The 12,372-nt window shown below is 40.6% G+C and overlaps 1 long non-coding RNA gene across 1 annotated transcript in view; it reads right to left on the reverse strand.

Annotated features, from left to right (window-relative positions):
* LOC144314439 (uncharacterized) overlaps positions 1–2,397 on the reverse strand; it is a 29,329-nt gene extending 26,932 nt beyond the window's left edge. The window contains exon 1 of the long non-coding RNA XR_013380316.1: positions 2,285–2,397. This is a non-coding gene — a long non-coding RNA (uncharacterized LOC144314439). The remainder of the gene's footprint in view (positions 1–2,284) is intronic.
* Between the last annotated feature and the right edge of the window lie 9,975 nt (positions 2,398–12,372).

The raw sequence follows: 12,372 nt of genomic DNA on the forward strand, positions 1-12,372 counted from the left end.
GTGAATATTGTTAAATGTCTGCACCTGTTTGAGAACAATCTTCTTAAATGCTTCTAATTTAAATAAGAGAAAAATCTTTCATTGATGTGTTTGTCTGATACATATGATAACATATGATTTTATACATAATGCAATGCTGATGTAAGGACACAACAATAGATTAGCTAGCCATGTAACAAGCGTAAACATTTTCCCTGCAATGGATATTTGTCATTATTGACTGCTCTACAGGCAAAGAACTTTAATGTGAAATTACATTCAGACTTCCTGTGATCAAGAAGCAAGTTCCCTGCTGTTAGGAACATCTGTAACAGAACATGCCATGACCTCCAGGCCGCTGAACACTTACCCTGATTGCAATTCCACATGTGAATCCCTTTAGACCTCAGTGGTAATTTAAATGACTTTTATGATATGCTTCCTAGAGCTCCACACAGCAGTGTAGCTGTGTAGTTCAACCTATCGTGTAGGTAGTACAATATCACATTTCCTTAGACTATTTTTGTATGTACTGTTGTATTCCCTGTTACTCTTGCTTGGCTCATTTTTATTAGAGTAAAACCTATATCCAGTGAAACACAGACTTATTGAGAACAATTCAAAGAGTTTTGACACATGATTATACCTGTGTAACAAACATCTCAATTGGTTAATTTTCTCTTTGGGGAAATTAGGGTAAATATTAATTTGAGAGAATGCCCCCAAATATCTGAAAAAAATTTTTTTTGCTTTCTAGGAATTTTTTTTTATTGTGGTAGAGTACACATAACATAAAATGTAGTGTTAGTGACATTTAGTACATTCACAGTGTTGTGCGGCCATCATGACCATTTCGGTCTAAAACATTTTCATCACTCCAAAAGGAAACTCTGTACCCATTAAGTACTCACTTCCCATTCTCCCCTCTCTCTACCCCCTGGCAAACACTAATCTACTTTCTGTCTTCATAAATTTGCCTGTTCTGGACATTTCACATAAGTGAAATCACATAGTATGTGGTTTTTTGTGTCTGGCCTCTTTTTTTTTTTTTTTTTTTAGCAAAATGTTTTCAAGGTTTACCCATTTTGCAACATGTATCAGGACTTTGTTTCTGTTTATAACTGAATAATATTCCATTGTATGGTTATACCATAGTGTGTTTCTCCATCCATCTGTTGAGGGACATTTGGGCTGTTTTCACCTTTTGGCTAGTGTGAGTAGTGCTGCTATGAACATTCACAGACAAGTTTTATTTGAACATTTGTTTTCAGTTCCAAAAAAGATATTATTTATTTGTCACCTAGGTAGTCCAAATTTGATAAGTGTATCTTCAAGATAAGAGTTGCACTGGGACCTGCTATTTTGTCCCCTCATTCCCTGTTACTTGTTTTAAAACAAAAGAAAATAAAGTAAAAAGAGCAAGTCAGTAGTGAAACTGCCAAAGAAGAAAAAAAGTCAACAGTAGTCATGCTATTTGGCATAATTTTTGACAACACCCTTGGCCAGGGCATAGGAACATGAAAACCACAGAAATGGAGAATAGAAAAGAGGCACTGGTATGTTTTGAGTTGTCAAATCACAAGCTTTTCTACCATTTTGTGTGAAAGTTTTGATTCCTGTCTATGTCCAAGAAGATTGTTGTTTGAACCGCAATGGCTTCTTAGGCTCTAGTTGCAAACCAAATTGAAGCATGTAAAAATGGTAAACATGATATTTATCCAACAAGCAGTTCTGGCAATGGCTAACTCTGCATTTCAGTGTGTAGACATTAGCAAGGAGAAGCAGAATGAGTTACAGTGAAAAATTTGCCAACCCACTGATAGTGTAACCCAAGAAGTGGGTACCAGTAAGTTGAGAATGCCACAAAGTTGCCACTGACCTCCTGACTTCCACCCCAGAGTGCCACATAATGCCTGTGTCCTTAACCTCCTGTCATCGAACCTCCCTAGGCCTCAGTTTTCTAATCCATAAAATGGGGATGATAATAGTAACAGCTATGTCATAAAGTCGCCATGAGTTTTTGGTTTCTGTTTGTTTTTATTGAGGCATAGGTGATATAACATTGCATTAGTTTCAGGGGCACAATATAATGATTTGATATTGTATACATTATGATATGATCACCACAATAAGTCTAGTTAACATTGTCACCATAGGTAGTTAGAAATTTTTTTCTTGTGGTAAAGGTTTATAAGATCTACATTCTTAGCAACTTTCAAATATGCAATACAGGATGACTAGTGATCATCACCATGCCCTACATGACATCCCCATGGCTTATTTATTTTATAATAGAACTTTGTACCTTTTGACCTCTTCTCCCATTGTGCCACCATCCCCACCTCCACCTGTGGCAACCACCAGTCTCTTCCCTATGTCTATGAGTTTGGATTGTTGTTGTTGTTGTGTTTTAGATTCCGTATCTAAGTGAGATCATAACTTATTTCATCTGAGGTCTGTCTGACTTATTTCATTTAGCATCATGCTCTCAAGGTCCATTCATGTTGTTGCAAATAGCGAGATTTCCTTCTTTCTCATGGCTGAATAATATTTCATTATATATATATAATTAAATCTATATATATACATATATTTCACATATACATATATATCTCACAATTTCTTTATCCATTTACCCATCCATGGACACTCACATTGTTTCCATATCTTGGCTATTATAAATGATGCTTGCTGCAATAAACATAGGGGTACATTCATCTTTTTGAATTACCAATCCATTTTCTTTTTCTTTCTTTTTTTTTTTTTACCAATCCATTTTCTTTGGATAAATACCTTGAAGTGGAATTGCAGGATCATGTGGTAATTCTGCTTTTAATTTTTTAAGGGGGGCTTGTGGCAGAGGGAGAGAGAGATTGGTGTGGTCGTTAAATGCTCGTGTGAATTTTCAGTGTTGTTTTCTAGACAAAATGCTTATTGATTAAACCTAAGTATGAGAGTTTTCTATTAAGATTTTGTTCAACAAGCAAAATGATGAACTAATTTATTTTGCCCTATGTCCTAGGCAGTTTGGGCTGTTATAACAATCTCACAACTCTGAAATCATGTCCTGAGCTGAAATCAAGAGTTGGATGCTTAACCGACTGAGCCACCCAGGTGTCCCAGTTTTGTTTTGTTTTGTTTTAATTTTTAAAGGAAACTTCATACCGTTTTCCATAGTACACTGATTTACTTTTCCACCACCAGTATACAGGGTTTCCTTTTTTTCCACAACCTTGCCAACACTGTCTATTTCTTGTTTTTTTGATAATCATCATTCCAATGGTAATGAGGTGATATATATGAGATTTTAATTTGCATTTTCCTGATAATGAGTGATATCAAGCATCTTTCATGTACCCATTGAGCACCTGTGTCTTCCTTGGAAAAATGTCTGCTTAGCTCCTCCATCCATTTTTTATTTAATTGGATTGTTTATTTTTCTTAATAAGTTAATATCATAAAGCACTTATAACAGGGGAAAGCACGAGTATGCACTGTGTACGTGATAGCTATGATTATTTGGGAGAAATTTAAATGAGAAGCATGTTTGAGGAGATCAGAAGTTTCTTTCGGATGCATGTTAACTCTGAGATGTCAGACACTCAAGGGAAGATCGTTGATCAGGAGCTCAGATACACAAGTCTGGAGGTCAAAGGACGGGTCTGAATTGGAAATGTAGATCTGGGGTAACTGACATATAGTTAGTATATTAAGTCATGAAACTAACTGATATCACCAAGGGAGTGGAGGTGGAGAAGAGAAACATCCCTGAGACTGAGCTCTGGGACACCCCAGCCTTTAGAAGTTGTGATCTGAGCAGAAATAAGCAGGAGACTGGGAAGGAGGGCATCAGAGAGGACGACTCAGAGGTAGGAATCCTGGAAGCCAAGTGAAAAAAGCTTTGCAAAACAAAGGGAAGGTCAAGGGTGAATGCTTCTGACGGATCAAGTGAAATGAGCAGCACTGAGAGGTGACCACTGAATGTGGCCACAGGAATGTATCTGGCAGCAGTCCTGGTGGAATGGCAGAGGCAAACATCACTCTGGAGTATGTTTCAAAGAGAACATGGGGAGACATGAAATCCTCAATTCCATGAAGTGCAGGCATCACTTTTGAAGATACTTCTGTAAAAGAAAACAAAGAAATGAGAGAAAGGAGAGAATATGGGGTTAAGGACATTTCTTGTTTGTCTTTATTTTTATAAGATGGGCTTTATTTCAGCATGTTTGCCAGTGATGTGTACATATATTCGAAGTATTCCTTTATGGGACATTTGGATAAAGTAATCTTATCAAAGAACAGTGTAGACTACAAGAAATTGTAACTGTTCCAGGTCATACTGCTCCACTTTCAGTATCCTGAGTCAAGTTAATTCAAGGGCCTAATAATATAAGTTATTGGTGTCTAGCAGCTGATGTTATGGAAGCATTGGTGGGCCTTGTAACTGAACACATATGTGTAGTTTGGAGTGATATAGAATGTAGTAGGATGTATCTGAAAGAGAGGGAAAAAGCTGGTAACTCATAATAAAGAGGTAAAAATTGAACAATTCTTGTATAAAGTATGATGGGAAAGAGCTTTAGTGAAGCTCCTGGATTTTCAATGAAACAAGACTGAGTGATCTTTCCTGGGTTCCCCACTAAGAGCAGTAAACATAACATGACAGGCACCTTCATGCCCCAGAGTTCAGCCCTCTGATGCCATCTTTCACCATATGGACCCGGAGCTTTCCTGATGTGGTCAAGGAGCTGGGGGACTTGGGGTTAAGATAGCAACAAAGGCCTAAGACACAAGTGGAGAAAAAGCAAGGATGCTTTCAAAGACTTGAGGGCTCTGTGGAGCCAAAGTGAGAGGCCAGCCTATGGGGAGGACTCCCACATGGGAGAGTGGCCAAGAAATGAGGAGTAGAGAAGGAAAATCCATCTCACGCTTTTTGAAGAATCTGAGTATCGTGAACTCTTAAGTCCTGAAAAGGGAATGTTAGCACAGTATGCTCTATAAGGTCGTTAAATGCTCGTGTGAATTTTCAGTGTTGTTTTCTAGACAAAATGCTTATTGATTAAACCAAAGTATGAGAGTTTTCTATTAAGATTTTGTTCAACAAGCAAAATGATGAACTAATTTTTTTGCCCTATGTCCTAGGCAATTTAGGCTGTTATAACAAGAATACCATAGACCGGGTAGCTTATAAACTATAGAAATTTATTTCTCACAATTCTGGAAGCTGAGAGTCTGGGATCAGTGCCAGCAGATTCAATTTCTGGTGAGATCCACATCCCAGTTCAAGGATGATATTCTTGCTGTGTCCTCACATGGCAACAGGGGTGAGCGGGGTCCCTGGGGTCCCTTTTTTAAGGACACTAATTGTGTTCATGAAGGCTCTACCTTCCTAACCTAGTCACCTCCCAAAGGCGTCACTTCCTGATACTATCACATTGGGATCAGGTCTCAACGTAAAAATTTTGGGGAGATACAAAACATCCTTACAAACCTTTGGCTCTGTTCAAGTTGTTTGATTAGATACTTGGGATTTCCAAAGCTTCTGTCTCTTTCAGGTAGTTTTGCTTGGCATGTAGCATTGGGCAATGTGTTAAACAGACGGTGTTGATGACAGCCTGCAAGAACTCTTTTAAACTGTTATGGTGTACACAAGTTTGCCACTAGCCAGTATAAATAGCCAGGATGACATGTCTGCCTGCCTCTATCATGAGGAAGATAGATCTTGTTCTTAGTCTAAAGAAATATTGGGGAAATATTTTAAGCAGAGATCAAGGACAGAGATGTGTCGTTCCTCTGACCTACTTGTGTTTTTTATTTGAAACTTTCATTTTTATCACCTACTCCCTGTGGCTGCTTCTGGTCTCAAGCAAGTTAAAGAAGCTAAGCTCTAACATAGATTTTTCCTACTGTCTGAATCCCACCAAAATCAACTGCTACCCACTTCATGCTCACTGCAATTAGAGGGATAATTACTCTCACACTTGGACTGACCAGTAAGTATCCAGGGGGCATTTATGGAGAAACTAGAAAACCAACACAAATAAGGAAGCATGAAATCAAGGACCTAAATTGCCAGGGTTTATCATCTTGGAGCCCCAGTCTCTGCCACCCTTTCTGGCTGACTGGGAGAACCCAACTGTGATATCATAAAAAATAAATATTTGATCTTTGTCCCTATTTCCTGGCTCTCGGCTCCTAAAACCCTTGGAATTTCCAGACTGATAAGAGTCTTTCGTATGAAATGCCAGGACTAGTGGCTGAGAGCATGGTCACCAGGAAGACCAAGGCATGATTAGAGGGTTGGAACTTTCATCTCCAAACCAAGACCTTTGGGAAGGGGTATGGGTGGGAGATCAGCAGAGGTCAGTGATCCAATCAATCGTACCTATGAAATGGAACTTCCACTGTAATGGAAATGATGGGGTTTGGAGAGCTGCCAGGCTGGTGAACACACTGAGGTGCTCAGAGGGTGGTGCTATAACTGAACTCAAGGGGGTTGCCACTTGGAGCACATCAAATGAGTACAATCCAAAGAAGTGTTAAAAATAAAGGAGACAAACCATGAGAGTCTCTTAATCATAGGAAACAAACTGAGGGTCATTGAAGGGGAGGGGGGTGGGGTTACTGGGTGATGGGCAGTAAGGAGGGCACATGACGTAAAGAGCACTGTTATATAAGTCGGATGAGTCACTGACCTCTACCTCTAATACAATAATACATTACATGTTAATTAATTGAATTTAACTTTTTTTTAAAAGTAAAGAACTTTTGGTTACTTGTTATAAGTAAGGAGACAGGGAGAAAGCTCTCAAAGCGTTGTTCCCTCATGGGGTTAGTACAGGATGCTTTTTTTTTAGTGTATTGGGGGTGAGTGTAGGGAGTTTGCATGGGTACTTTTGGTTTAATCACACATGCCTAACATGTCAACATGCTAGTGCATACATTGTATGTTCAAAAAATAGCAGAAAACTCCATCCATAAAAGGAAATCTTAGTATTATAATGAGTTAAAGATGCCTTCAGGTCAGGTCAGGGTGGCTTCTGCACAGGTTTTCAGCTCCAATCCAGCTCAAACTGACTCATATAAGGGGCCTCAGGTGAAACACCTAGTTGAGTGTCTCCTTGGCTGGAACTATTGGTTCTGCAAAACCAAGAACATTCTTCCCTACTTCTGTTCCTTCCCCTCTTCCCTTCTGCTAACCACTTTCTGCTCTTTTTTTTTTTAATTTTTATTTATTTATGATAGTCACACACAGAGAGAGAATAGAGAGGCAGAGACATAGGCAGAGGCAGAGGGGCTCCATGCACCAGGAGCCCAACGTGGGATTCGATCCCTGGTCTCCAGGATCACGCCCTGGGCCAAAGACAGGCGCTAAACCGCTGCGCCACCCAGGGATCCCCACTTTCTGCTCTCTTATTTGAGGAGCTTCCCCTTGTATCCTGGCTAACCATGCACGCTACCCCATACCTTGTCCTGTGCATCTCTTCCATCTGGCTGTTTCTGAGTTGAATCCTTTATGACAAACTAGTAACCATAAGTAAAGGGCTTTCTTGAGTTCCATGAGTTGTTCTAGTCAATTATCAAACCTGAGGGGGGCAGGGGTTATGGGAACCCACTGAATTTATAGCCAGTCAGTCAGAAGTACTTGGTGACAGTCTGAGACTTGCAACTGACGTCTAAAGTGGCAGCAGTCTCATGGGGCTGAGCTGTTAATTTGTTGGATCTAACATTGACTACAGGTAGATAGTGTCAGAGCTGAACTGAGTCATAGGACACACAGCTGGAGAAGCAGTGTTGGATAAGACACCATGCATTTGGTGTCAGAAGCATTGTGAGTAAAAACAGCTCGCCAGTTACAAAGGTCTGTGGCAAAGAGAGGAGAGGAGGGGGGAACAGGGGAAATTCAGGCAGGATCCATACTGTGGGCCAGCAGAGTGTTCATGTTCAACAAACCATCTTTCGGTTTAAAAAACTCATATTTAAGGACAGGTGTTGATGATTATTGATTTTACTTTCTGTAAAGTCGCAAGAGGAACAGCAAATCCATGCCTCCAGGAGGGGTCAGTGATTGGATAAATGTTAAGTCTGGATCCAATCACTGAGCAGCTAGGCTCAGCACTGGTACAAAATAATGGTGACCTTGCAGATTTGGTGGAGGAGGAAATGAGGTCGTGCATATAAAACTCTTATCACAATGCCTAGAACACAACAGGTTTGTCTACAGTCATCACAGGCAGAGGAAAGAAACCCAGGCTTCTTGACTTCCAGTCAACATTCAGTTTTCCTTTCATTTTGCAACCCGAAAACTTGTTTGTTTGACTAAAACCCTGGGCCTAGGATTCAGCAAACAGGCAAAAAAGATGCTTCATAATGAGATGCTGCTGAGAAAATAGAAAATTATAAAATTTCAACCACTACTTGGAAATGCAAACACATTTTATTTATTCATGGTCACTGATGTCTTTATTGGAGCTGGAATGTCTAACACATCCAAACAACACATGATTAGTCTCCATAATAGGAACGAAGCAAGCTCCCAGTGAACTAATCAGCTAATCACGTTGCAGAGGGTGTTCAGTGCTTTTCCACAACAAATGTGGTATTCAGTTGGTCCCCTGATGCCTTGTGCTAATGCCACGTGGGGCGTCATCTGTCTCAGCACCTGCTGATTTCAGATGCGTCAGCATCCTCAGTCACCACAGCCTGACACCCTCCAGGTACTGGGCTCAGCTCCAGGCTCTTGGTGGGGTCAGACCTGATTCCAGACTCTGAGAGATCATGGGGCCTGAAGAGTGCCGGCTGACTTGTTTATTTGATTTAAAAAAGAAAAAGCTCCACTGTTACAGAACAAAGAGCGAAAAGCAAGCCCCTGGGCCTGGACCTGTTCCTGACTCCATTTTTTACTTACATATTTTATAATGCTTAGTCAATATGGAACATTGCTCTATTGCTTAGCAACCAAAATTATAGAGAAAATTAGATCTGAAAGACTCGTGACAATAAACAGGAATCCAAAGGGAGACACAGTAAAGGGAAGGGTCCAGAATGACTAAGCTCCAGGCTGACTCCCCTCTGAACCTGTATTGGGTCCCTAATAATAATCGTAGTTCATATGTATTGAGCACTTTGTGAGCAAGGCACTACTCACAGTGTCATATGTTCACGCTCTCATTTATTCTTCACCACAGCCCTAGAGGTAGTAGACATAACGATTGCCTCCTTTTCCTCACAAGAAAACAGAGGCATAGTGAGATGAGAATTGGTCAAAATCACTCAGCCGGGAAGGGGCAGGTTCAGAATTTGAACTCCAGACCCTTGTGTTTTATGCATGATGCATACTGACCCAAGAGTGAGCTTCCTTGTGTGGTTCACAAGAAAAGATGTGGTTTGGAGGCTAAATAATCTGGACAGTTTTTTCCTTCACTGAGAGACATAGTCATAGATCATTGGAGCAAAGACAGAAATCACTGGAGCCCCTGTTTTGTTCTGTTATTTTTACAAAATGGATAAAGCATCATTGCTTTTACTGGTTATAAAATAAAATACATGCTTATTATAAAGTATGCAAATAATATAGGACTTAGAAAGTGAAACCCCCCCATATACACTTAGCCATATATAATCCCATTTGCCACAGATGCCAGAGATAATCACTGTTAATAATTTTTTCTAAACATGGATCTTAAAAAAAATACAGCAGACTTCTATTTCCAGCCATAACAAACTAGCTTGCATCGGGAACAAGTTGACACACAGGTTTATGAGAAAGCAAAAGTAAAAACCTGTTTGAGGGACAAAGCTTCCATATAGAAGAATTTCCAATTAGATAAATAGATACTTGCCCCACACACACACACTGCCCCCACCACCCAACCAATTCTCCATGAGTGTGAGCTGTTTTTAGAGACCCACTTTCAAAAAATAGAGTACTGCAAGGGGAAAATGGTAACTTTTACAGTGGAGAAATCTGACAGACATGACTTTAAGTGATCAAAGTTAACATTGCTAGTGTAATTCATGTTGACATCATGTACTGTCTTAGTCTGTTTTGGTTGCTCTAACAAAATACCACAGACTGTGTGTAGAGGCTGCTTTTAGCAACTGGCTTGAGCAATGGAAACTTGATTGAGGCACCAGGGCCCATAGAGACCACTGAGCCGAATCGAATGCAAGCAGGCTCATTAAATGACCCACCTTGAGAAGGCCATAGGCCCTAACTGACCCATGGGCTACTTATTACCAGGCACAGTTACCAAAAAAGGAGAAATTTTATACATTCCCATATTTCCTAACTCCACCCTATAACTATAGCCCCTCACCACCACCTTGTGGCAGACAGCCTCTCCTCTGCTGTCCTGCCTGCTGCTCCTTTTCAGATTATTCTGTAAAATTCTATTGTCCACAGTAAAATTCTATTCTATTCTCCTCAGTGAGGATCCCAAGCCCCAGGGGGAACCCATCGGCCCACCCTTGCTGGAAAGGGTGAGGGATTTCCACTACTGCCCTTCAGAGGGGTCCTTTCTCCCTTTCCTTTCTCTTTTCAGCCCTTGAGCAGTCTAACCCTAGTACTCCTCAGACAACTGGAGGTCTCTGGCCAGGGCGGGTCCCTGGTGTGGTCTGAAGGTCTGAGGACAAACAGGTTAGATTGTCCTTGCCAATGAGGGCAAAGAACGTCTTTCTTCTCCTCTCCCACTTTATTTCTTCTGAGGCCTCCATTCCCATTGTGTAGCACAGTTGGCAGTGGCAGTTCATCTGAGGTGAATCCACACATGTTACAGACTCAGTTGGGACCCTTTCCTGATATTGCTGACTCCCACCTGCCTTGCTTCTTTTGCACCCCCCCCTTTCTTTCTTTTGTTTCTACATGTCCAGCTCCCACCTTGATCTAGGAGCAAAACACATGTGAGTGTTGAGTCCTCTCCCTCCTTTCTCTGACCTGTTTTGGCTACCTGGTGTCCACTTTTCCCTGTTGCAAGGGATGCCCCAGCAGTAATTGCTATTGTCGTTTGTCACAACCTTCTCCTTAGTGGGACACCCCAGTAGAGTCAGTTGCCTCGCATAAGGTCCAGTCCTTTCTCAGGTCAGTAGGACACCTGAAATCGCAACCACTAGTCAGAGCTCCATTCCCTTTATTGGGATATCCCTTTGGGAATCAGCAGCTGGTCTTTCCCACTATGGGACAAACCTCCTCTATTCCTTTGGACTCACCCTTGGGCTATAGTCTTAAAAATGAACAAATTTGACCCCCAAAGCTTGAAGAGCTTTCTCTCTTCTTCTTCTTTTTTTTTTTTTTTTTAAGATTTTATTTATTTGTTCATGAGAGACACAGAGAGAGAGTCAGAGACATAGGCAGAAGCAGGCTCCCTAAGGGGAGCCCAATGTGGGACTCGATCCCTAGAGCCCAGGATCACTCCCTGAGCCAAAGGCAGATGCTCAACCACTGAATCACCCAGGCATCCCAAAAGTCTCATTTTTTTATGTCATATTTCCTAGACTCAGTACAAACTCCCCAGTCGAGAGGCAAGGCCCCTCCATGGAACTCTTTCTTACAACACTTATAAGAAAGCTTGACCTCTTTTGCCACAAGTCTTCCAAAGGGTCGGAGGTCCCATATATGCAAGCCATCATAGCATTGTCCCAAAAATCCCAACCTCTGCAAAAACTGTAGAATGCTTTGCTCAGTTTCATGGCCCTTCTGACCCTGTGAACATTCTAGATGACTCCTCTGTTATTCCACCCCATCATCTGTCCCCTACCATTGAAGGCCCGGGGGGTCCCCTGGACTTAAACCACCCACTTTAGATTTTCCCACAGGTACCCCTGGTAAAAGTTGACAGTGGGTAACAAGTTGATTGACTTTTAGTGGACACAGATATAACATATTTGGTATTAAAGCCAATTTGAGTTTGTTGATGTAATTTAAAATAGACATGTTTTTAGAGTTATCCACATTAAATATAAAACTTTTATTCTATAAAAGTTTACTAAAGGACAAATAAGACTGTGTTATTTTCTGTTGTAATTTGTCAGCAAATGTGGCTTAAAATGATGGTTAATTTTGTCTATCTCCTAAAGTTCTCATGAGTAATTGTTAAGATCACTTTCAAAATCTGTAGTAACTTGAAACTTTGAAATTTTGCTAAGTCAAATGATAAATTAGGTTGAATTTATTGGATATCTAAGTTTTTTCCAAATAAAATAAAATACTGAAACATTAATTACTAAACATAAGGTTTATCTGCTTTTGACTTCTTGCAAAGAAATTAAAGACACGTGGGTCTGTTGGAAAACACGCTTTGTGCCTTATTAAAAGATTGTATTATGGGGGAACCTAGGTGACTCAGTTGGTTGAGCATCCAACTCATGATTTTGGCTCAGGTATGATCTCAGGAT

Source organism: Canis aureus, chromosome 5, assembly GCF_053574225.1.
Source record: "Canis aureus isolate CA01 chromosome 5, VMU_Caureus_v.1.0, whole genome shotgun sequence".
Classification (NCBI taxonomy): Eukaryota; Metazoa; Chordata; class Mammalia; order Carnivora; family Canidae; genus Canis; species Canis aureus.